General features: G+C 41.0%; 1 pseudogene; it reads left to right on the top strand.

Moving 5' to 3' along the window:
* Nucleotides 1-6820: 6820 nt before the first annotated feature.
* Nucleotides 6821-19788, top strand: LOC106022721 (annotated as a pseudogene).
* The last annotated feature ends 2778 nt before the right edge of the window (nucleotides 19789-22566 follow it).

Below are 22566 nucleotides of genomic sequence, written 5' to 3'. Positions count from 1 at the left end.
CCATGTAGTAAAAATAAAGTCAAATAAAGTAACTAACTTAATAACTAACTAAATAAATCCTCACAAGTAGTTTATCTTTTATCATTTCTCTTTTCTAATAATTTGATCCTTCTCCCAAGATGCTGGAATATTTGATCATGAAACATTCTAATGCTTTTGTCTTTCCTTAAGTCTGTCTTGTACCCAAGTGTGATGATTTTGTTCAGAGGTATAAAACTGAGAAGGATGCTTTGCATGTAGTTACTGTCTGGTCCGGGTTATCATACACTTTTATTTTTATTTCTAAATCAAATCTCAGGTGACAACTGAGAAATGAACCCTAAAACTTGTTCTTTTGACTCCTCATGAACATTGCAACCCATGCACAGTTGTGCATCTTAATGTGAATACACAGGCAAAATGCAAAGAAAAGATGAAGATTAGGAATAGTGAGAAGTGCAAATGTCTAGGAGGTTTTTAATAACACTGATTTTTGTTGCTGGAGGCCAGGTTGAAGTTTGAAACTTAAGGAGGCTCATTAAAGTCTTAGTGATGGAATAAGATTCAGAAGAGTCATTGAAGTTAAGAGAGTTAGTAGGAATGATTGAGTGTAGATTATGGAAGCAGATGTTGTTGTGGTGTAATGGCTATATGATACCAGAAAGTGTCCTTTCATTAGGGGAATGAAAGAACATGAAAAGAACACTACATGTCTTGCTGTGGGAACACCAGACCTTGAGCAGAGACCCACTTCCCCTTCTGCCTGGGAGTAGGCAGCTGTAAGACAATGTTTACTAAAAACAATACAATGCCTGGGGGCATTAAGTTCCTGGAAATTGCCTGCCCGCAGAAACCACCCTGAGCTCGACCTTGTCCAAAGACTAACCACCTCTTCTGCCATGCCCAGATCAGTTTCTGGGGTCAGAGCAGAACCAGCCAGGGAAGAGGAGAGAGCAGAAGCTTCTCTGGTGGGAGCCTTTCTTGGGAAGTTTTCTTGAACCTTTTTGGGGCCTGCTTAAAGTTTTCTTTACATCGTTGAACGAGTCTCTGTGTTGTCAATCCCCGACACCCTCCGCACGTTCTCGGACACAGGCCGCGCAGCAGACGCGACAATTGGAGGTCCTACCGAGATCATGAAAGCGAGGTAAGTGGACTGGGTTGTCCCTTTTGCCATCCAGGGACAGATGGAGGAAAATAGGAAAAGAAACAATGGGAGATAGTCCCTGGAAGTTTAAATTACAGTATCACGTAAAAAAGTTGCTTGAAGAACAGGGGACTACAACCATGGCAGGCTTTTAAAAATGGATTGAACGAGGAAGCCCATGGTTCATTACTGGGGAAGGCTTAAATGTCCCAGATTGGGAGGATGTTTGCTATGATATTCAGAGAGCCGGGTGTTGGTGGCATACGCCTTTAATCCCAACACTCGGAGGCAGAGATAGGAAGGAATGAGGCCATCCTGGTCTATAGAGCAAGTTCCAGGACAGCCTCCAAAAGGATAGAGAGAAACCCAGTCTCAAAAAAGAAAAAAAAAGGGTAAAATAAGAAATAAAATAAAAAATCTCCAGTCTTTTGCCTGATCCACTGAGGTCAGGAAAGTAAAGGGGAACTGAGAGACCTAAAAGGCTAGCCAGTAAGGCTATGTGGATGTGTTAAAAAGGGGTACCAAGCTAGGGGTACCGGATTAAATCTCCAGGCCTTCGCCTGACAAAGGTCAGGAAAGTAAGGGGACCCTGAGAGATTGCCCTCAGATGGGGGGTGGATTGGATTAAATCTCCAGGCCTTCACCTGACAAAGGTCAGGAAAGTAAGGGGACCCTGAGAGATTGCCCTCAGATGGGGGGTGGATTGGATTAAATCTCCAGGCCTTCGCCTGACAAAGGTCAGGAAAGTAAGGGGACCCTGAGAGATTGCCCTCAGTTGGAGGGGGAATTGGATTAAATCTCTAGGCCTTAGCCTGACACTAAGGTCGGGGAGGGAAAAAGGGGAACCCAGAGATTACCCTCAATTGGAGGGTGGATTGTGTAAATCTTAAGGCTTTTTGCATGAGGGAATATCCTGGGTTGAAGAATGGATTAAAAATGGGTGAATAGCCGGGCGTTGGCAGCACACGCCTTTAATCCCAGTACTCGGGAGACACAGGCATGCAGATCTCTTGAGTTCAAGGCCAGCCTGGTTTACAGAGCAAGTTCCAAGACAGCCTCCAATTAATACAGAAAAAAATGGTAACAAGCTGGGCGGTAGTGGCACACGCCTTTAATCCCAGCACTTGGGAGGCAGAGGCAGGCGTATCTCTGTGAGTTCGAGGCCAGGCTGGACTGACAGCCTCAAACAATACAGAGAAACCCTGACTTAAAAAAAAATGGGTGAAAAAAAAATTTGTAACAGTAAATAGGTACTGGTATTAAGTAAAGAAAAAGACAAAGGTATGTACAATGGAAATTTTTGTTTACATTTAAGTTCTATTTTGTGAGTCATCTCTAAAAACTTTTGGCCAAAAGCTTGGCCTCTCCACCTTGCATCTACAGTTACAAGGAGTAGGTACGGCTGTACCCCATGACTGTAGCTCAAATGGAGGAATGATAAAGAACATACAGGACTTTTTAACCCTTTTAGTTCAAGGATTGGCTGGAGTTGTTCTTTTACATAGATTTCAATTAAGGAAGCTTCATTGCAACAGACTAATCATGACCTAGGGAAAAAGGATGACTGAAAGATGCATGTATGTTCTGAATGTATGGTGTGGCCACACCGGTATGTATGAAATGTGATTGTGAATGCATGAGTGTGAACTGCTTATATGATTAAAAGGATACTTAAATCCCTTCAAAAATAGTTAAGAAGCTACCTAGATTGCTTTAAATATAGACAAAAGGAACATCCAGCCAGTCTGTTAATGTTTTTACAGAAAAATTTAAGATGCAAATGAGGCCTTGTCAGCTAGTGAGAGCTCTACAGGTTAGATTGGGAAAGACTGCTCACAGACTTCAAATAATTTTCACAAGTTATTTGGACACATTATAGTTTACAATCTTTGAGTGATTTTCAGAAGTTTTTGGGAAATATTTAATGGATATGTCCTTTTTAATGGTCATCTACAAATAATCTAAATTTACCTAGATAGTTAACCAAGGAGGGTAGACAAATCCTTCTACTATTATGGTCCAGCTTCAACAGTTCAAAAAAATTTTTTAGAAAATAAAAAAGGGGGAATAATGTCCCCAGTCCCCACATGACTCATCAAATAATACACTCCTCATTTAAAAATTTTATAATGTGAATGCCAGTGAGCTTCAGACAGATTCTGGCATGATGGAACTTGAGCAACCATTGCTCAGGTCAAATGGAGACATCCATGCACTAAACAGTGGAGAAGACCCTAATTTGGGGTCGAGGGCATGTTTGTGTTTTCTTGTAGGAAAAGAATAAAAGCTTCAGCATGGAGCAGAGAAAAACTGGACCTGAGACCATGGGAGCCTACCTAAGCCAGTTTGAGTGAGATCTCCTAAATCAGTGTTCCTGACCCTTGCTGTCATCGAATCTAGAGCCCAAGAAAGAAAGAAAAAAGTCGGTTTGAGATTTCCAGTTTCTCAACAGACCTGCTGCATCAACCTTCCAGACCCATGAGTTTTCATCGTGAAGCCAATAGAGAAAAAGGACCCATTTAAAACATTTGGACAATGGTATGGACTGTGATGAGGGGCAAAAGCCTCTTTTCAGTAATTGAACAGGACATGGTCACTTGAAATATCAGACTTGATGGTTCCTGTTTCTGGAATCACGACTAGGCCAGTGTATTTTTCTAGAGAGATGCAACTTGTCCTAATGCGACAAAAAGGAGACTTTGACTCAAGTCGCATAATCAGCTGACGTTAAATCAACAAACTGCATCACCACAGGAACAAATTGGTGCTCTGTGGATAGTGCAACAAGCCTATTGTTCATATTTTTTATAATGCTACATGTGTAACATCAATGATTGTACCTAATGTATCTGTGCAAGTGCACTTTCTAAATGCTTTCCTGAGCAGATCTTGGAACAATTGTAAACTTCATCAAATTGTAAATGTAAATCACATGCGGGTTACCCTTGTAACAGAATGTAAATCACGTGTGGGTTACCCTTGTAACAGACGAAGGCTGGTAGAATGTTATGGCCCAGATCTGGTGATGGGTACGGTGATGGAGAGGCGCTATGTCAATGGGGGTCCTGGAAATGGTGGCAGTGGCGGTAGGCATTCAGGCTTTATGCCGAGCTCAAATGTGCCTTGTTCCAGAGGCAAGAGATCCATAACCAAGTATTGCTTAGCCTAGCCCATGGCAATCCCGATAGCCATGAAGGTTGGTTACAGATGATTTAAAGTTGGGGTGCTCTGATGACGGGCCACCTGTGGGGAAGACCCCTCCCACCTAAGACAGGGGTTCAAGGTCCCCCAAGGACGGGAAAGGGAGGGTGACCCTACTTGACCTAAGCCAGGAGTGCCTCATTTAAAAATAAAAAGGGGTGAATTGTGGGAACACCAGACCTTGAGCAGAGACCCACTTCCCCTTCTGCCTGGGAGTAGGCAGCTGTAAGACAATGTTTACTAAAAACAATACAATGCCTGGGGGCATTAAGTTCCTGGAAAATGCCTGCCCGCAGAAACCACCCTGAGCTCGACCTTGTCCAAAGACTAACCACCTCTTCTGCCACGCCCAGATCAGTTTCTGGGGTCAGAGCAGAACCAGCCAGGGGAGAGGAGAGAGCAGAAGCTTCTCTGGTGGGAGCCTTTCTTGGGAAGTTTTCTTGAACCTTTTTGGGGCCTGCTTAAAGTTTTCTTTACATCGTTGAACGAGTCTCTGTGTTGTCAATCCCCGACACCCTCCGCATGTTCTCGGACACAGGCCGCGCAGCAGACGCGACATCTTGCTATTGTAAACAAGTGCATTCTGTATTACACTGTTTCCAGATAAGCACATTTGACAGTGCTTTTGTGGATGCCAGAGGACTGCTGTAGGGAATTTCTTTCCTTCTGATGTGGTCTTGTGATTCAAACTATGCTTTAGCCTTGATTGCAAAAGACTTTATTGTCTGAAGCAACCCCTAAGCCCTCATATTTTTCATTATTTCTATTTATTGTTCAGAGCTAATTTGCATGTGTTTCTGTGAATCTGACTCAAATAATCCTGCTGCATTCTGACCAAATTCTGAATCCCAAAATCACCAAGAGGACCATTTCGATGAAAAAGCAGAGAGTCTTTTACTGTTGCTGTTTAACAAGCTAACCCCATTAGTTCAGTCCTTTCAGCCATCCACCAAAGCTGATGACTGGAGAAAAGACCCCAAGAAATCATGAGGCAGGGATCTTATAGGGCAGCATAAGGGATGTGTCTGGGGGTGTCTCAGGACTGGTGCACTTCCAGGTTTGGATGACCTGCCCTGTGTTAATTGGTCAAGTGGCTATTATGCCATAGGGCCTCCCAGGGTGGTTGCTCTGCTCTGCATATCTCTGTTGTGCACTTGTCCATAAGGCACAGCCAGAGCCTAAAGCACAGCCTTGCCAGCTAACTTCTGATTGGTTTCTTGCCAGGAGGAGGACATCTGTCCTCCTAGTGACCAGGACAGGAGCTGCAAGGTCATGAAAGCACATGTTAACTTGTCATGGCTCCTAAAACAGTGTGGGTGGGGGCTGGTCCCTTCAGCTGATGTATCCTTAATGCATTAACTATACATATGTTTGCTTGCCATCCAAGGACATTCATCAGTTGATGCAAATCTAGGGTGTTTCCTTTTCCTGGCTGTTGTAAATAAAATCACAGTGAGTGTGTATTAATAAATGTCTCTAGAGTAGGATATTGACTTTCTTCAATATATATATGGGTGGTACTTCTGGTTCATAATGGTATATCTGGAGTTAGCCTTCATACAAATTTTTGAAATGGTTGATCTCTTTTCTGCATTCAATGCCAGCACATGCTACTTTTTTTTAATTTTAGGCATTCTGACTTTGGTGATACAAAATTAGAGAGAAGTTACAATTTGTATTTTCCTAGTTCCTAAGTATGTTGAACAATTTTAAATGTTTGTTAACCAGTATTATTTAATTTTCTGAAAATACTTTTTCTCTATACCCTATGATTAATATTTAAAATATAAACACATAATCACTACCTTCCTCTTTGCTCTCTAATCACTTCATGACCCTGTTGTGGACTACTGACATAAGGTTGTATTACATTTGTTTATGCTGTGGAAAATTACTTTATTTATATGAAGGTTTTTTACATTATTTTCTGTTACATTTGTCCAATTATGTAAAGATGTGATGTTGTTGAGCCATGCCTATTTAGGGAATCCTTGGATAAGGAACCCAGAAATACAAAGGTTAAATGTAATTACATAGTGCAATAATTATAATGAACTTCTATTAAGATCATAAGGACAGTCCTCACTATAGGTAACAAATGAAACCTTCTTATCAATACACCAAGCACCTTCTATGTGACACCCAAAAATTGACTTATGCACAAACTTAAAATATAACATGTAGAAAGTCACATGAGAAATCAATCCACAATTTTTGATGCCTCTCTTCAGAAATAGGTAAGACAAGTTAGGAACTGTTAAGAGAAGAAAGCCTGGAGAAGGTTGTTTAAATTGTAACTCTTTGGGGAATAATGCACCCTATTTGAGATTAAGAAAGCACAGCTAATTTATACACTACCAAATGAAATGTGTGCACCATTTTTCATCATTTTCATGGGATATTAAAGTTTACAACAAAGTTAACTCTGAGTAAAGACAGATGAACAAATTTTTAGAAATTTCATGTGACACTAGAATACAAAATATTTATGAATCCATGGAACTGAGTTAATTTAGTGATATAATTGAAAACACACAGATCAGTGTTCCAATTCAGAGTTAGCATGACCAAGGGAATTTGCTTAATATTTGTGTTTCTTGGTTAGTTTCTCAATTTTGTTCTTGAGGCAGGGTCTCACTATTTGTCCCTGGCTAGCCAAGAACTCATTTGTATAGACTGGCCTCAAACTCACAGCAATCTTCCTCCTTCTGCCTCCTGTGCTACCATTGTTAGCATCCATGTAAACCGTGGCCCTGCCCCTGCCTGCAGATACAAAATGTCATTTAAGAGACAAGCTCTGACTTTTCCCACTCTCTTCCTTCTGAAGAGGCAGGCAGGTTATTAAAGTAACACATTATGGGAAATATTTTTCAGAAGGAGTTATACTTTGGTATTATAAAGCATAACTACCCCCCAATGTTCCTTATTTTCTTTTCATTATTTAAATTATCATATTTTTTCATTCTTAACTTGCTTGCTGTTACTAACAAAAAATCCTAAATATAATTTAATAAACATAAAAATATTTTCTGTTACATTGCCAAAATAAGTTCCATTTATGCTAACTGTCCAAAATACAAGCATGCCATGAACTGTAGAACTCTAACATAAATGATAGAAAAATGTCATTTTAATTGCATTTTCTAGTATCAAAATCAAAGTGTGCTTTTCATATTTCAAATTTAGGCAAAATATCATATTTCCAAAAACCTCAGGACATTTTACTTTTAGAAGCACACAAATGAAAATGAAATGGGTTCCAAGAAGAGCTGATTACTAAGAGCTGAGTGTAGTTAAAACATTATATAATGGTATTTTTCAAATGATAGGACATTCCTCTTTGCATGTCCAAAGGATTACACATGTGCAGTAGTGCATTGTTGTACCCTTCTCAGGTCTCTAACTTTGTTTAAGACATACCAGATATCATAGCAATGCATTTAAGCTAACCAATGATTGATCAAGAGACTAGGCTAAAACTCAGATCTAAGACAAAGGATTCTCAACAAGAAATTTGCACATAAAAACAATGGGTAATTTTGTCACTCTAAAGAATCAACCCTCTAGATTCAGGTGTTAAAAAATGAACTGTCCAACTTTTCCAGAAGAATTGTGTTTCAGTTCTCACACCCAATCTTCTGCAGACATGTGTTGCCTAATGAACTGTTTGTTCCCTAGTTTGTAAACAACTTCTGAAACTTTTCTCTTGAATCCAAATGAGGGAAAATGAAAGTCTGAAAAGAAAAAAAAACAGCATCAGCATCTAAACTTCATGATCTGAGCAGGGGGAGCCATCAAAGGGACCACCTATCTTTCACTGAGTTAAAGAGGTAAAGTAAATAAAAAGACACAGCTGCATATTATGCTAAAGGCACTTGATTTCCTGAAGAGGGCCTGCAGGAGGAGACCATCACTTCAGAGCTAGTCCTCCTCAGGGGGCTCAAGCTCTGGGGGTACTCTTTGTGCTCTCAGAGGGGAAGGGGATGTAGTGGCCAGAAGCCTGGGAGCCATTCAAAGGAGTTAGGGGGCAGATATGTGGGCAGTGGAGCTGCTAACCCTTGGGCAGGACTGGCAGGGACAGGGTTCCCCCATGGGGTGGCATCCTATAGCTAGCAGGAGCCAGGTCCAGGCTGTGGGGAAGTGACACAGGACTGATATCTAACAAGTTTCAGCACTTAGTGCACCAGGGGACAGGTGCATAGCATCCAGAGCCTGAGGCTACTGTTGATGGGGGAAGTCCTTCTGTGTGTCTGTCTCTCTCTCTGGTTAATGAATAAAGCACAGTTGGCCAATAGGGAAGTAAGAGAGGTGGGACTAGGAGGTCAAGGAGGATTCTGGGAAACAGGCACAGTCAGTCACGATGTAGGATGCCAGAGATGACCTGCCCATTGGTGAGAGTGGGGTATTGAAGTCTACCATGATCAACCTCTGTGAGAGTCAGTGTGTGATTTAAGTTTTTATGCATTTATGTATGTAATGTTTATTAAAATTACAATTAAAACTGGAGCACTTCAGGTTTCTTGAAGATGGAAACAGAACAGGAGTGAATGCATAACTTCTTATATGAACTTCAGAAAAAATACACCTCTCAGTTCTTCCTGTCTTTATTGTTAATTTCATTGATGTTTGAATGGGAGATAGGTTCTTAATATTTACCACTTGCTGTCCTATAACTGATTTGGCAGACTAGGTGAGCCTTCACCTGATAGGCAGATATACCTATCTCTTTCCTTCTGAGTGTTAGGACTAAAGGAATGAGTCAATATACCCAGCTTGCTCAAGAGTTTATAGTAAGGAATTATTCACACAATTTCTCTGATGTAGACTCAGTCTGTTGATCTGTTTGCATGTCTCTCTGTGTCTGTTAATAGGTATTTCTCTTGCGATATAATATACCATTCTGAGCATTCAGAAATAATAGATGTTAAACCCCATCAAGCTCCTTCTTAAGTGACTTAAATATAATATCTTTGTCATAGACTAAGTATGGGAAAGTGCATCATTATATGAGTATATTGTGGAAGAAGTATACATTTACAGTGTTGTCTTTATCATGCTTTTTTGTTTTATACATGTATGGCATATTGTAGTATGCAGTAACCTCTCAAGATTTGCATATCAACTTCACTCAGGAAGAGTGGGCTTTGCTAGATCCTTCACAGAAGAATCTTTACAAAGATGTGATGCTGGAGACCTATATGAACCTCAAGGCTATAGGTAATTCTGTGTATTTTCTATCACTCTTCATAATAAGGGGACAACTGTTTCTTGGTTATTGATGATCTTTTGTAATTTTGAGTGAGAATGAAGAAGACCAAGGAAATAAATCAGTCATGTTTCTAAGGATCACTGAAGACAGTTAAATTTCAAGCAATTTTCAATAACATATCATACATTTTTGGTGCTATATTTTAGGCTACAAATGGGAAGATGATAATATCAAAGAACATCACCAACGTTCTCAAAGGCATGCAAGGTAATTTTCATGTTTTTGCTGATATAAATTTGCCTCTGAAGATACTTTAATGTATATGGAAGTTGCAAAGAAAAGCAGCAGTGTACATAATCACAACCTAAAGTGCAGTGACTATCATTAAATTGTCATGAGATCATATACCTTTTCAGGTAGTAAGTGCATTGTTTGCAAGTCCTCTTTTGGAAAGGAAGACAAGATATGACTTCCTTAACACCATATGAGCCATAGCTCCATCAGACGTGTGTTGATGATAATTGCAAATCCATGTAGTTTCATACCACTCATATTACAGAAGTTATACACATTGAAAAGGTGATAAGTATATTTCCAACACATTCTCATCAGCAAATAGTTCATAGTAAAGCTATTGTTTCTCACATAGATATTCCAATTTTGCTAAGTACAGTCAGATAGATAGTTTGAATCATGGTTTTAGTTTGGAGTGGACATGTAAATCCTTAATCCCTGTACCTTATGTCCATGAAGAACACAAAGACAAAATCCATTATTTCACTGTGGAAACCTTTTTATTTCTTATTCTTCCTTTAGTAGGTAAATCTTATGGCACTCAAAATGCAAACCATGTAAACACAGGGACATGAAAAGGAACAATGAACTTCTCTCCATCTCAGAACAATTAGAAGATATGTAGTAGACTGTGTGTTTAGCAGAATTGTTGAGCATGATTTAAATTTACAAGTGCTTGGTTTTCCAGCTTCATTTTTATACTGCAGAAAAGCCCTATGTGTACAAGCAATGTGTAAATATTTCCCATTGTCTTGGTTCATCTTGTAAATGTAGTTTGAGTCACAATAGAGAAAAATTTATCAATGCAAAAAATGCCATAAATGTATGAATTGTCTTTGTTCTCCACAATTAGGAAAAAATATTCATAGAGAAAATTACACAGTAATTGTAAACCAGGCAATTGAGTTTCTTAGCATGAGAGGGATCTTCAAATATGGAAAACAATCCTTAATGAAGGGGAACACCATGAATGTAAACAAAGTGAAATGAGCTTAATACCTGATTAGTTTTTAAAATTAGACAAAATTGTAAAATTAATTCATAGTTATAAATATTTAAGTTTTTAAATTTTTTAAATCATGAGTTCATTTTACATTCCAAACCCAGTTCTCTCTCCCACCCCTCCTCTTGCCCCCTTGCATCCTCCCACCCCTCTTTCCCCCTAGTACATCCCCAGTCCACTCCCCATAAGAGGTCATGAATATAGTAAAGCTTTTTTTTTATTTTCCAGTTTAAATTTAGATAAGAAACAAGGTTGCTTCACAAGTCAGTTCCAGGACCCTCTCCCATTCCCTCCCTTCCTCCCGAGCCCTCCCCCCCTGTTATCCCCTCATTTCCCCAGGGAGGGTGAGGCCCTCCATGGGGGTGTGCATAGTCTGTCATTTCATATAGGGCAGGGCCTAGACCCTTCCCCAAGAGTTCAGGGTGAGAGTGCACCTCACATTGTTCTATGGGAGTCCAAAGTCCGTGTGTATACTTGGGATGGGTACTGATCTGCTGCCCAAGGCTCAATAGATTCCCTAGGCCTCCTCACTGACACCCAGATTCAGGGGGTCTTGATCAGTCCCATGCTGGCTTCCCAGGCTGATGCCTGGGATTCAAGAGTTAACCTTTGTCTGGTCAGCTGTTTCTGGGGGTTAAACCAGCCCAGTCTTAATCCCTTTGATCATCAGTCCTCCCTCTCTGTTACTGGCTTTCTTGAGTTCAGCTCAGTACTTAACCAAGGGAGTCTGCCTCTTCTTCGATCAGCCACTAAATAAAGTTTCTGTTTCCCAGACTCTCTGGCCATAGGATTGAAGGCTGGCACTCCCCAGATCTATGTCTAAAATCCATATATGAGAGAGTACATGCCATGTTTCTCTTTTTGTGACTGGGTTACCTCACTCAGGATGGTTTCTTCTAGTGTCATCCATTTGCCTGCGAATCTCATGATTCCATTATTTTTTTCTGCTGAATAGTACTCCATTGTGTAGATGTACCACATTTTCTCTATCCACTCTTCAGGTGAGGGACATCTAGGTTGCTTCCAAGTTCTGGCAATTACACATAAATCTGCTATGAACATAGTGGAACAGACATCTTTGTTGTATGAATGGGCATCTTTTGGATATATGCCTAAGAGTGGAGTTGCTGGGTCTTGTGGTAGGTTTATTCCCATTTTTCTGAGGAATCTCCATACTGATTTCCAAAGTGGCTGAACCAGTTGGCACTCCCACCAGCAATGGAGGAGTGTCCCCCTTTCACCACATCCTCTCCAGCATAAATTGTCATTGGTGTTTTTGATTTTATCCATTCTGACAGGAGTGTGATGGTATCTGAGAGTTGTTTTGATTTGTATTTCCCGGATGGCTAAGGATGTTGAGCACTTTCTCAAGTGCCTCTCAGCCATTTTAGACTCCTCTATTGAAAACTCTCTATTTAGTTCTGCAGCCCACTTTTTAATAGGGTCCTTTGGTGTTTTGGAGACTTGCTTCTTGAGTTCTTTGTAAATTTTGGAGATCAACCCTCTGTCAGATGTGGGATTAGTGAATATTTTTTCCCATTCTGTGGGCTGCCTTTTTGTCTTGCTGACTGTGTCCTTTGCTTTACAGAAGCTTCTCAGTTTCAGTAGGTCCCATTTATTAATTGTTGATCTCACTGTCTGTGCTACTGGTGTTATGTTCAGGAAGCTGTCTCCTGTACCAATTCGTTCAAGGGTACCACCCACTTTCTCTTCTAAGAGGTTCAGTGTGGCTGGATTTATGTTGAGGTCTTTGATCCATTTGGACTTAAGTTTTGTGCATGGCGATAAACATGGATCGATCTGCATTCTTCTACATGCCAGTCTCCAATTATGCCAGCACCATTTGTTGAAGATGCTTTCTTTATTCCATTGTATATTTTTAGCTTCTTTGTCAAAGATCAGATGTTCGTACGTGTGTGGGTTAATACCCGGATTTTCAATTTGATTCCATTGGTCTACCTGTCTATTTTTGTGCCAATACCAAGCTGTTTTCAGGACTATAGCTCTATAATAGAGCTTGAGGTCAGGGATGGTGATGCCTCCGGACGTTGCCTTGTTGAACAGGGTTGTTTTGGCTATCCTGGGTCTTTTGTTTTTCCATACAAAATTGATTATTGTTCTTTCAAGGTCTGTGAAGAATTGTGCTGGGATTTTAATGGGGATTGCATTGAATCTGTAGATTGCTTTTGGCAGGATTGCCATTTTTACTACATTGATCCTACCTATCCAAGAGCATGGGAGATCTTTCCATTTTCTGAGGGCTTCTTTAATTTCTTTCTTTAAAGATTCAAAGTTCTTACGATACAGGTCTTTCACTTGTTTGGTTAGCATTACCCCAAGGTATTTTATGTTGTTCGTGGCAATTGTAAAGGGTGATGTTTCTCTGATTTCTCTTTCAGCCCTTTTATCATCTGTATATAGTAGGGCTACTGATTTTCTTGAGTTGATCTTGTAGCCTGCCACTTTGCTGAAGGTGTTAATCAGCTGTAAGAGTTCCTTGGTAGAGTTCTTTGGGTCATTGATGTAAACTATCATATCGTCTGCAAACAGTGAAAGTTTGACCTCTTCCTTCCCAATTTGTATCCCCTTGATCCCCCTTTGTTGTCGTATGGCAATAGCTAGAACTTCAAGTACCATGTTGAAAAGGTATGGAGAGAGTGGACAGCCTTGTTTTGTTCCTGATTTTAGAGGAATTGCGTTGAGTTTCTGTCCATTTAGTTTGATGTTGGCTGTTGGTTTACTGTATATAGCTTTTATTATGTTTAAGTATGTCCCTGTTATCCCAGATCTCTCCAAGACCTTTATCATGAAGGGGTGTTGGATTTTGTCAAAGGCTTTTTCAGCATCTAGTGAGATGATCATGTGATTTTTGTTTTTCAGCTTGTTTATATGGTGGATTATGTTGATGGATTTTCGTATGTTGAACCATCCCTGCATCCCTGGGATGAAACCTACTTGATCGTGGTGAATGATTGTTTTGATGTGTTCTTGGATCCGATTTGCCAGTATTTTATTGAGTATTTTTGCATCAATGTTCATGAGGGATATTGGTCTGAAGTTCTCTTTCTTAGTTGTATCTTTGTGTGGCTTGGGGATCAAGGTTATTGAAGCCTCATAGAAAGAGTTTGGCAAAGACCCTTCTGCTTCTATTGTGTGGAACACTTTGAGAAGAATTGGTATAAGCTGTTCTTTGAATTTCTGGTAGAATTCTGCAGTGAGGCCATCTGGACCTGGGCTTTTTTTGGTTGGGAGACTTTTGATGACAGCTTCTATTTCCATAGGGGTTATAGGTCTATTTAAATTGCTTATCTGTTCTTGATTTAATTTTGGCAATTGATAGCTGTCCAGGAAGTCATCCATTTCCTTTAAATTTTCAAATTTTGTGGAGTACAGGTTTTCAAAGTATGACCTAATGATTCTCTGGATTTCCTCAGAGTCTGTTGTTATGTCCCCCTTTTCATTTCTAATTTTGTTAATTTGCGTGTTCACTCTCTGCTGTTTGGTAAGTTTGGACAAAGGTTTGTCTATCTTGTTGATTTTCTCAAAGAAACAACTCTTCGTTGCATTGATTCTTTGTATTGTTTTCCTGGTTTCTACTTTATTGATTTCAGCCCTCAATTTGATTATTTCCTGGCATCTACTCCTCCTGGGGAGTGTGCTTCTTTGTGTTCTAGAGCTTTCAGCTGTGATGTTAATTCTCTGGTATAACTGTTCTCCTGTTTCTTCATGTGAGCACTTAGCGCTATGAACTTCCCCGTAGCACTGCTTTCAAAGTGTCCCATAGGTTTGGGTATGTTGTGTCTTCATTCTCATTGAATTCGAGGAAGTCTTTAATTTCTTTTTTATTTCCTCTTTGACCCAGGGATGGTGCAGTTGAGCATTATTCAATTACCATGAGGTTGTAGGTTTTCTGCAACTTGTGTTGTTGTTGAATTCTAATTTTAAAGCATGGTGGTCTGATAAGATGCATGGAGTTATTCCAATTTTTTTTTAGCTGCTGAGGTTTGATATGTTGCCAAGTATGTGGTCGATTTTTGAGACGGTTCCATGTGGTGGTGAGAAGAAGGTATATTCTTTTTTATGTGGATGAAATGTTCTATAGATATCTGTTAATCCCAGTTGGGTCATTACTTCTATTAGACCTTTTGCTTCTTTGTTGAGTTTCTGTTTGGTATTCCTGTCTAGTGGTGAGAGTGGTGTGTTGAAATCTCCCACTATAACTGTGTGGGGCTTTAGATGAGATTTAAGTTCTAATAATGTTTGTTTAACGAATGTGAATGCCTTTGTATTTGGGGCATAGATGTTCAGGATAGACACTTCATCTTGGTGGGTTTCACCTGTGATGAGTATGTAATGACCTCCTTCATCTCTTTTGATTGATTTTATTTTAAAGTCTAGTTTGTTAGATATTAGGATTGCTACCCCTGCTTGTTACTTGGGTACATTTGATTGAAAATTTTTTTCCCAACCTTTAACTCTCAGGTAATGTCTGTCTTTAAGGGTGAGGTGTGTTTCTTGTATGCAGCAGAAGGAAGGGTTCTGTCTTCGAATCCAATCTGCCAGTCTGTCTTTTTATGGGTGAGTTAAGGCCATTAACATTGAGGGATATTAATGACCAATGATTGCTCATCCTTCTTCGATTTGCGATGGTTGTTGTTGGTGGAATTATGTGTGGAATTTCACCCCTTTGTTCTTTTGGCTGTTGGTAGAGAGAGATTCTCTAATGCTTATGTTTTTCTGGTTGTAGTTAGCTTACTTGGGTTGGAGTTTTCCTTCCAAAATTTTCTGTAGGGCTGGGTTAGTGGACACATATTGCTTGAATCTAGTTTTGTCATGGAATATCTTGTTTTCTCCATCTATAGTGATTGAGAGCTTTGCCGGGTATAGTAGTCTGGGCTGGCATCCATGGTCTCTTAGTGTAGGTAGAATATCTATCCAGGACCTTCTGGCTTTCAGCGTTTCCATGGAGAAATCAGGTGTAATTCTGATAGGTCTGCCTTTATATGTTACTTGACCTTTTTCCTTAGCTGCTCTTAATATTCTTTCTTTATTCTGTATGTTTGGGGTCTTGATTATTATGTGGCGAGGGATTTTTTTTTGTGGTCCACTCTATTTGGTGTTCTGTAGGCTTCTTGTACCTTCATTGGCATGTCTTTCTTAAGCTTGAGGAAGTTTTCTTCTATGATTTTGTTGAATATGCCTTCTGCCCCTTTGAGGTGGATTTCTTCTCCTTCTTCTATACCTATTATTCTTAGGTTTGGTCTTTTCATGGTGTCCCATATTTCCTGGATGTTTTGTGTTAAGGATTTGTTGGATTTAAGGTTTTCTTTGGTTGATAAATCCATTTCTCCTAGCGTATCTTCAACACTTGAGATTCTCTCTTCCATCTCTTCTATTCTGTTGGTAATGCTTGTATTGGTAGTGCCTGACTGTTTGTCCAGCTTTTCTATTTTCTGCCTTTCTTCAGATTGTGTTTTTTTTAATGACTCTATTTCAGTTTTCAACCCTTGCAGTGTTTGCATTGCTTCTTGCAATTTTCTGTTTATCTGTTCATCCGTTTGTTGCCTTTTATGAATTTTTTGTTTTTTCCTTTCTTTCATTTCTTGCATTTTTTGGTTTGCTTTTTGTTCCATATCTTGCATTTTGTGCTTTGTTTCTTCTTCCATTTCCTGCCGTTTTTGGTTTGTTTCTTCTTCCATTTTTTTCATTTTTTGCTTTGTTTTTTCTACCATTTCTTGCATTTTTTGCTTTGCTTCTTCTTCCATTTCCTGCCTATTTTGGTATGATTCTTCTTCCAATTCTTGCATTTTTTGCTTTGTTTTTTCTTCCATTTCTTTCATTTTTTGCTTCATTTCTTCTTCCATTTCCTGCCTTTTTTGGTTTGTTTTTTCATCCAATTCTTGCATTTTTTGGTTTGTTTTTTCTTCCATTTCTTGCATTTTTTGGTTTGTTTTTTCTTCCATTTCTTTGAGGGATTTTCCTATATCCTCTTTTAGGGCCTCTATCATTTTCATGAAAGTGCTTTTAAGGTCATTCTCTTCTGCTTCGTCTGCATTGGAATGTTGGGGTCTTGCTGGTGTGGAGTCTCTAGAATCTGGCGGTGTCATATTTGTTTTTCGGTTGCTGACTGTGTTTTTGTATTGTCTCTTTCCCATCTCTTCTTCTAGTGGGTGCAGAAAGAGCCCCTTACTGGTCTGGGGACCAGAGTTCCCTTTTGGTGGGTGCTAGCAAGTTCAATAATCTGGTGGTTCTTCTATTCCTTATCCGAATGCTGGTCCTGGTCTCCCTGGGTCCTCTGGTTTCCTGGTCTCGTTGGTGGGAGAGAAGACTTGGGGTCTGGGTGCTTGGCTCCCGCCGGGATTGGGAGCTCTGTGCAGGTCCCAGGCGATCTGCAGGCACTGGAGCACAGGCCTGGAAGCCGGCCTGTTTACCTGATGCTGCCCGAGGAACAGCTGCTTCCCTGGACTCACAGCCTCCTCTCCTTTCCTGGTCTCATTTGTGGGAGCGAAGATCTGGAGTCTGGGGTGCTTGGCTCCCGCAGGGATTGGGAGCTCTGTGCAGGTCCCAGGCGATCTGCAGGCACTGGAGCACAGGCCTGGAAGCCGGCCTGTTTACCTGATGCTGCCCGAGGAACAGCTGCTTCCCTGGACTCCCAGTCTCCTCTCCTTTCCTGGTCTCGTTGGTGGGAGAGAAGATCTGGAGTCTGGGGTGCTTGGCTCCCGCCGGGATTTGGAGCTCTGTGCAGGTCCCAGGTGATCTGCAGGCACTGGAGCACAGGCTGGGAAGCCGGCCTGTTTACCTGATGCTGCCCGAGGAACAGCTGCTTCCCTGGACTCCCAGCCTCCTCTCCTTTCCTGGTCTCGTTGGTGGGAGAGAAGATCTGGAGTCTGGGGTGCTTGGCTCCCACCGGGATTGGGAGCTCTGTGCAGGTCCCAGGTGATCTGCAGGCACTGGAGGACAGGCCGGGAAGCCGGCCTGTTTACTTGATGCTGCCCGAGGAACAGCTGCTTCCCTGGACTCCCAGCCTCCTCTCCTTTCCTGGTAGTAAAGCTTTTAAACGTGTCAATTATCCTTACAGGCATGAAAGAAGTTCAAAGGGAGAGAATCCTTCTGCATATATTCAATGTCGTGAATACTTTGTATATGACAATCAGCATCCAAGTCATGAAAGAACACAGACTGGAGGGAAACTCCATGAATGTAATCAATGTGGTAAAGCCTACCTATGCCACAGTCATCTTCAAATGCATCAAAACACACATGCCAGACATAAACATAATGGATGTCATCAGTGTGGTAAATCCTTTGCTTGTCAGAGTCATCTTCAAAGTCATAAAAGGACACACACTGGAGAGAAACCATATGGATGTATTCAGTGTGGTAAAGCCTTTGCTCGGCACAGTTATCTTCAAGTGCATAAAAGAAGTCATACTGGAGAGAAACCCTATGAATGTACTCAGTGTGGTAAAGCCTTTGCTCAGCACAGTCATCTTCAAGTGCATAAAAGAACACATACTGGAGAGAAACCCTATGAATGTACTCAGTGTGGTAAAGCCTTCACATATCAAAGTACTCTTCAAATACATAAAAGAACACATACTGGAGAGAAGCCCTATGAATGTACTCAGTGTGGTAAAGCCTTTGCTCAGCAAAGCCATCTTCAAAGGCATAGAAGAACACACACTGGAGAGAAACCCTATGAATGTATCCAGTGTGGTAAAGCCTTTGCTCAGCACAGTGCTCTTCAAGTGCATAAAAGAACTCATACTGGAGAGAAGCCCTATGAATGTACTCAGTGTGGTAAAGCCTTTGCTCAGCACAGTTATCTTCAAGTGCATAAAAGAACACATACTGGAGAGAAACCCTATGGATGTATCCAGTGTGGTAAAGCCTTTGCTCATCACAGTAGTCTTCAAGTGCATAAAAGAACACATACTGGAGAGAAGCCCTATGAATGTACTCAGTGTGGTAAAGCCTTTGCTTAGCACAGTTATCTTCAAGTGCATAAAAGAACACATACTGGAGAGAAGCCCTATGAATGTACTCAGTGTGGTAAAACCTTCACATATCACAGTAATCTTCAAAGACATAAAAGAACACATACTGGAGAGAAGCCCTATGAATGTACTCAGTGTGGTAAAGCCTTTGCTCAGCACAGTCATCTTCGAGTACATGAAAGAACACATACTGGATGAAACCCTATGAATATAATCAGTGTGGTAGAGCTTTTGCATGCTCCAGGAATCTTCAAATGCATAAAAGAACACATCCTGGAGAGAAACCCTACATATGTACTCAATGTGGTAAAATCTTTGCTCAGCACAGTAGACTTCAAATATATAAAAGAAAACATACTAGAGGAAAACCCTATTGATGGCAGAATTCTGATATTTCTGAGTAATAAAATTCCTGAGTCATGTATGAGGCTAAATCTGAAAGATCAGAGAAATAGTGCAAACAAACATGAGTTCTTACCTCTACAAATACTCAGAACAAATGGGGTATCCTGTGTACTATAATCCTCACACTGAATGCCTTCTCTTTTAAACCTCAGACTTATTCCTGAATTTCTGTCTCTTTGCTCCATACATTCTCTCTTCACACAGTCACATTCATCCCTGTCTCCACTCCCCTAGTGCTGGGATTAACTTGTGGCTATCACCACTTGGCTCTGCTTCTCTTTTAGATTGATTGTATCACAGGGTGGTCTCAAACTCACAGACCCCATCTGCCTCTGTCTCCCAAGTGTTTGGATTTAAAGTGCCATCAGTGCCTGGCCTGTATGTGTCACTAGAATGACTAGCTCTCATTTTTAGGAAAACTTTCTTTGTTAAAGCAAAATCAAAACATTGCCACACACTATGAATGTAATAAGACTGATAAAGTCTTTGCAAGTCGCAGTCATCTACAAATACATAAAAAACACATACTGGATAAAAACCATATGAAAATAGTCAATGTGTATATCCTTTTGTATGTATCAAAATCTTGAGAAAAAATGAAACTGCAGTGAAACCCTATGAATATTGTCAGGATGCTAATGTTTTGTATTTTATAGATGTAAATATTTGTGTGCAATCAATCTGTTGAAGCCTTTGCAAATTGCAATTGTCATGAGTATGAAAAGAAGGAAGTACATTTATTATAAAAGTTTGGGTAAAATTATTATCCAAAATACAACCCTATTTATTCTGTAGAGAAATTAACTGTGACAACAGTTTGCACAAGGAATATAATGTCTGTTTTCATGTTTGCACCAGTAAACTCATGGGGAAAAACAAATTTATGAAGCTCTGAGCAAATGGACCAGTCAAGGAATACCCCCCTGGACCCTGAAACCAGAGGCACTGAAATAGAAACACTATGACCATTAAGCAAGAACCTCAAAAACTCACCCTGACCTTGAATCCCTAGCCAAAGAAATACACATTTTAACTGAAACCAGGGTCAGTGAAAGAAACACCTCTTCTATGAAACAAGAGTCAAAGTTTACAAAAGAGACAGTGAAAGAAATAGACTCTGTCCTTACAGCAGAGCCAAAGAAAGTCACTCTATCCTTGACCAACTAAGCATTAACCTAGGAAATCCCTGAGCTCAAAATCAACCAGTCCCTGAGCACAAAATCCAGGCATTGTCTGAGCATGTTCCAGCTCAGGGATTGAAATGCAACCAATCCCAACTAGAAATCTTGCTCCCTGGAAAAACTGTCCCTAAGAAGCCCTTTATAAGCTCTGTGGCTTTTCAGTTGGCAGTTGCTGTCACATCAATTCCAGTAGAATCTGTGTTACAAGTTCCACAGTCTGAGGTGATAACTTCAAAAGAGGGAGATCTCCTGGAATTGGTTGTGAAACTCTCTGCTGGAGAAAAAAATGGGCTCTGGTTCTTGTCGCAATTTCTGTTTATCCTTCTATTCCTTTTTCATAATAATTGTTCCTAAAAGCCTGTGTTGACATTTTAAACAAAAGAAATAGAAAAGAAACCATACACAAAGACAGGGTAACTAGCTCTGGCATCTTCTCTGTAAAAATGAGTGCTTTCCAAATCATTCAATTCATAAATGCAAATAGTAAAAAATTTTCATGAATATAATTTCATATGGCTGCACAGTTGTTATCATGAGTGAGTGGCCTTATGTATATGGTAAAGAAAACTTATTTTTAATTTATTTAAATTAGCAATGAGCTTGCTTCACATGGTAAAGAAGGTTTTTAATAAAAAAGAGTTAAAATAGCTCCACATTTTAAATAAACTTCTTTCAAGAACTAGGTATTTGATGTTAAACAGTAACTGACCATAAAAATTCAGTAACTTGATTTAAGAAATATGTGGTTATCCTTAACCATGGACAATTTTGTGTTTTGATTAACCGTGGATGATCTTATGTTTGGGATTTCTGCATTACTGTACCAAGTAACAACAATGTCATCTGTTTGGGTTTGCTTCAAAAAACATCCCCTTACATTGAATCTGTTTAAAAAATCATGCTTGAGAACTGCAAAATAAATTCAGATTCAATCTGCCTCTGTGTTTGTTTGTCACCACCAAATCCTTACCCACCTAATTCGAGGACCCTCATCCCATTGAACTCCCATACTCAGCTGATGTTAGTCCATGGCACCTGGGGCCCTCAATGTGGGGCTCAAAGTAGGTACACTTTCTCTTCCTGTTTCTCTTTTTTCCTAAAAATACATTTCCAGGGTAGGATATGACCTCTCCAGAGTGCTGCACATTCTTTGATAGAGAAGATGGTGAGAAAGTAAGCATCACAGGGCATTCACAGTCCAAGGACAGAGGCCTGTTCCTGGAAGTGTTGAGCCATATGTTAGAAAGAAGAGGTAGTAAAACCTCATAGAATCATTTGGCACGCATTGTATGATTTTGTACTGAATGTCAGTCCATGGTTCACAGAGGAAGGAAGCCTGTCTTTAGAAGAGTGTAAAGAAGTAGAACAAAAGATCAGGAAATTTTATGAATGCCATGGCCCTAAACAGGTCCCTGTAGGAGTGAACCCCACAAAGCTACCCGCCCAACAGGGCGGGGTCAAGGTAGAGATAAAAGGTAGTGAAAGGAAAAGGGGCCTCCCTCTTTTTCTCCTGGAAGCCAGCCACGCTTCTAACTCCTGGTATGTGCGACTCTTCTCTCCCTGATAAATAAATATATTGTTTTTCCCTATATAGCCTCGATTACCGCGATACCTGGTGGCAGAAGTGGTTTGGAATTACAGCCCACGCCTGGGAAACCGCCTGAATTCGGCATCCCGAGGTGAGTGCTAGTTCGCTCCAGCCGCGGTGGCTACATCGCCCGCGGCCCCGCTGCCCGCCCCAGTCGGCCGCTGCGCGTACCTGCAGCTGGACCGCGAATAGAGCAATTGGCCTCTCCACGCGGAGCTGTTTTCCCTTCCCCACAAGCCCTGCTGCCCCGCCGGCCGCTGCCGCCCAGCGCCCCCACGCTTGCTGTCCACAGCTGCCGCGTGCTGTTCGCCCGTTCGCGGACACCGCAGCAGTCTATCACTGCGTGTACCCTGCGCGGACACAGTCAGCCGCTGCGCGTGATCATTGGGCGTCCCCCGCCACCGCCGCCGCCGCCCGTGCGCCGCTGCGCGCTGCCGCCACCGCTCTGCGCCCGGAGCTGCCCCCCTCCCCCCGCGCGATCGTTCTGCGCTCCTGCCGCCCGCCAAGCGCGCAGAACCGGGGACTCAGACCCCTTTGCCGCCCGCCCGCCAACGCCACACGTGCT

Source organism: Mesocricetus auratus, unplaced genomic scaffold, assembly GCF_017639785.1.
Source record: "Mesocricetus auratus isolate SY011 unplaced genomic scaffold, BCM_Maur_2.0 Super-Scaffold_100066, whole genome shotgun sequence".
Classification (NCBI taxonomy): domain Eukaryota; kingdom Metazoa; phylum Chordata; class Mammalia; order Rodentia; family Cricetidae; genus Mesocricetus; species Mesocricetus auratus.
This window is presented reverse-complemented; position numbering and strand designations above follow the sequence as displayed.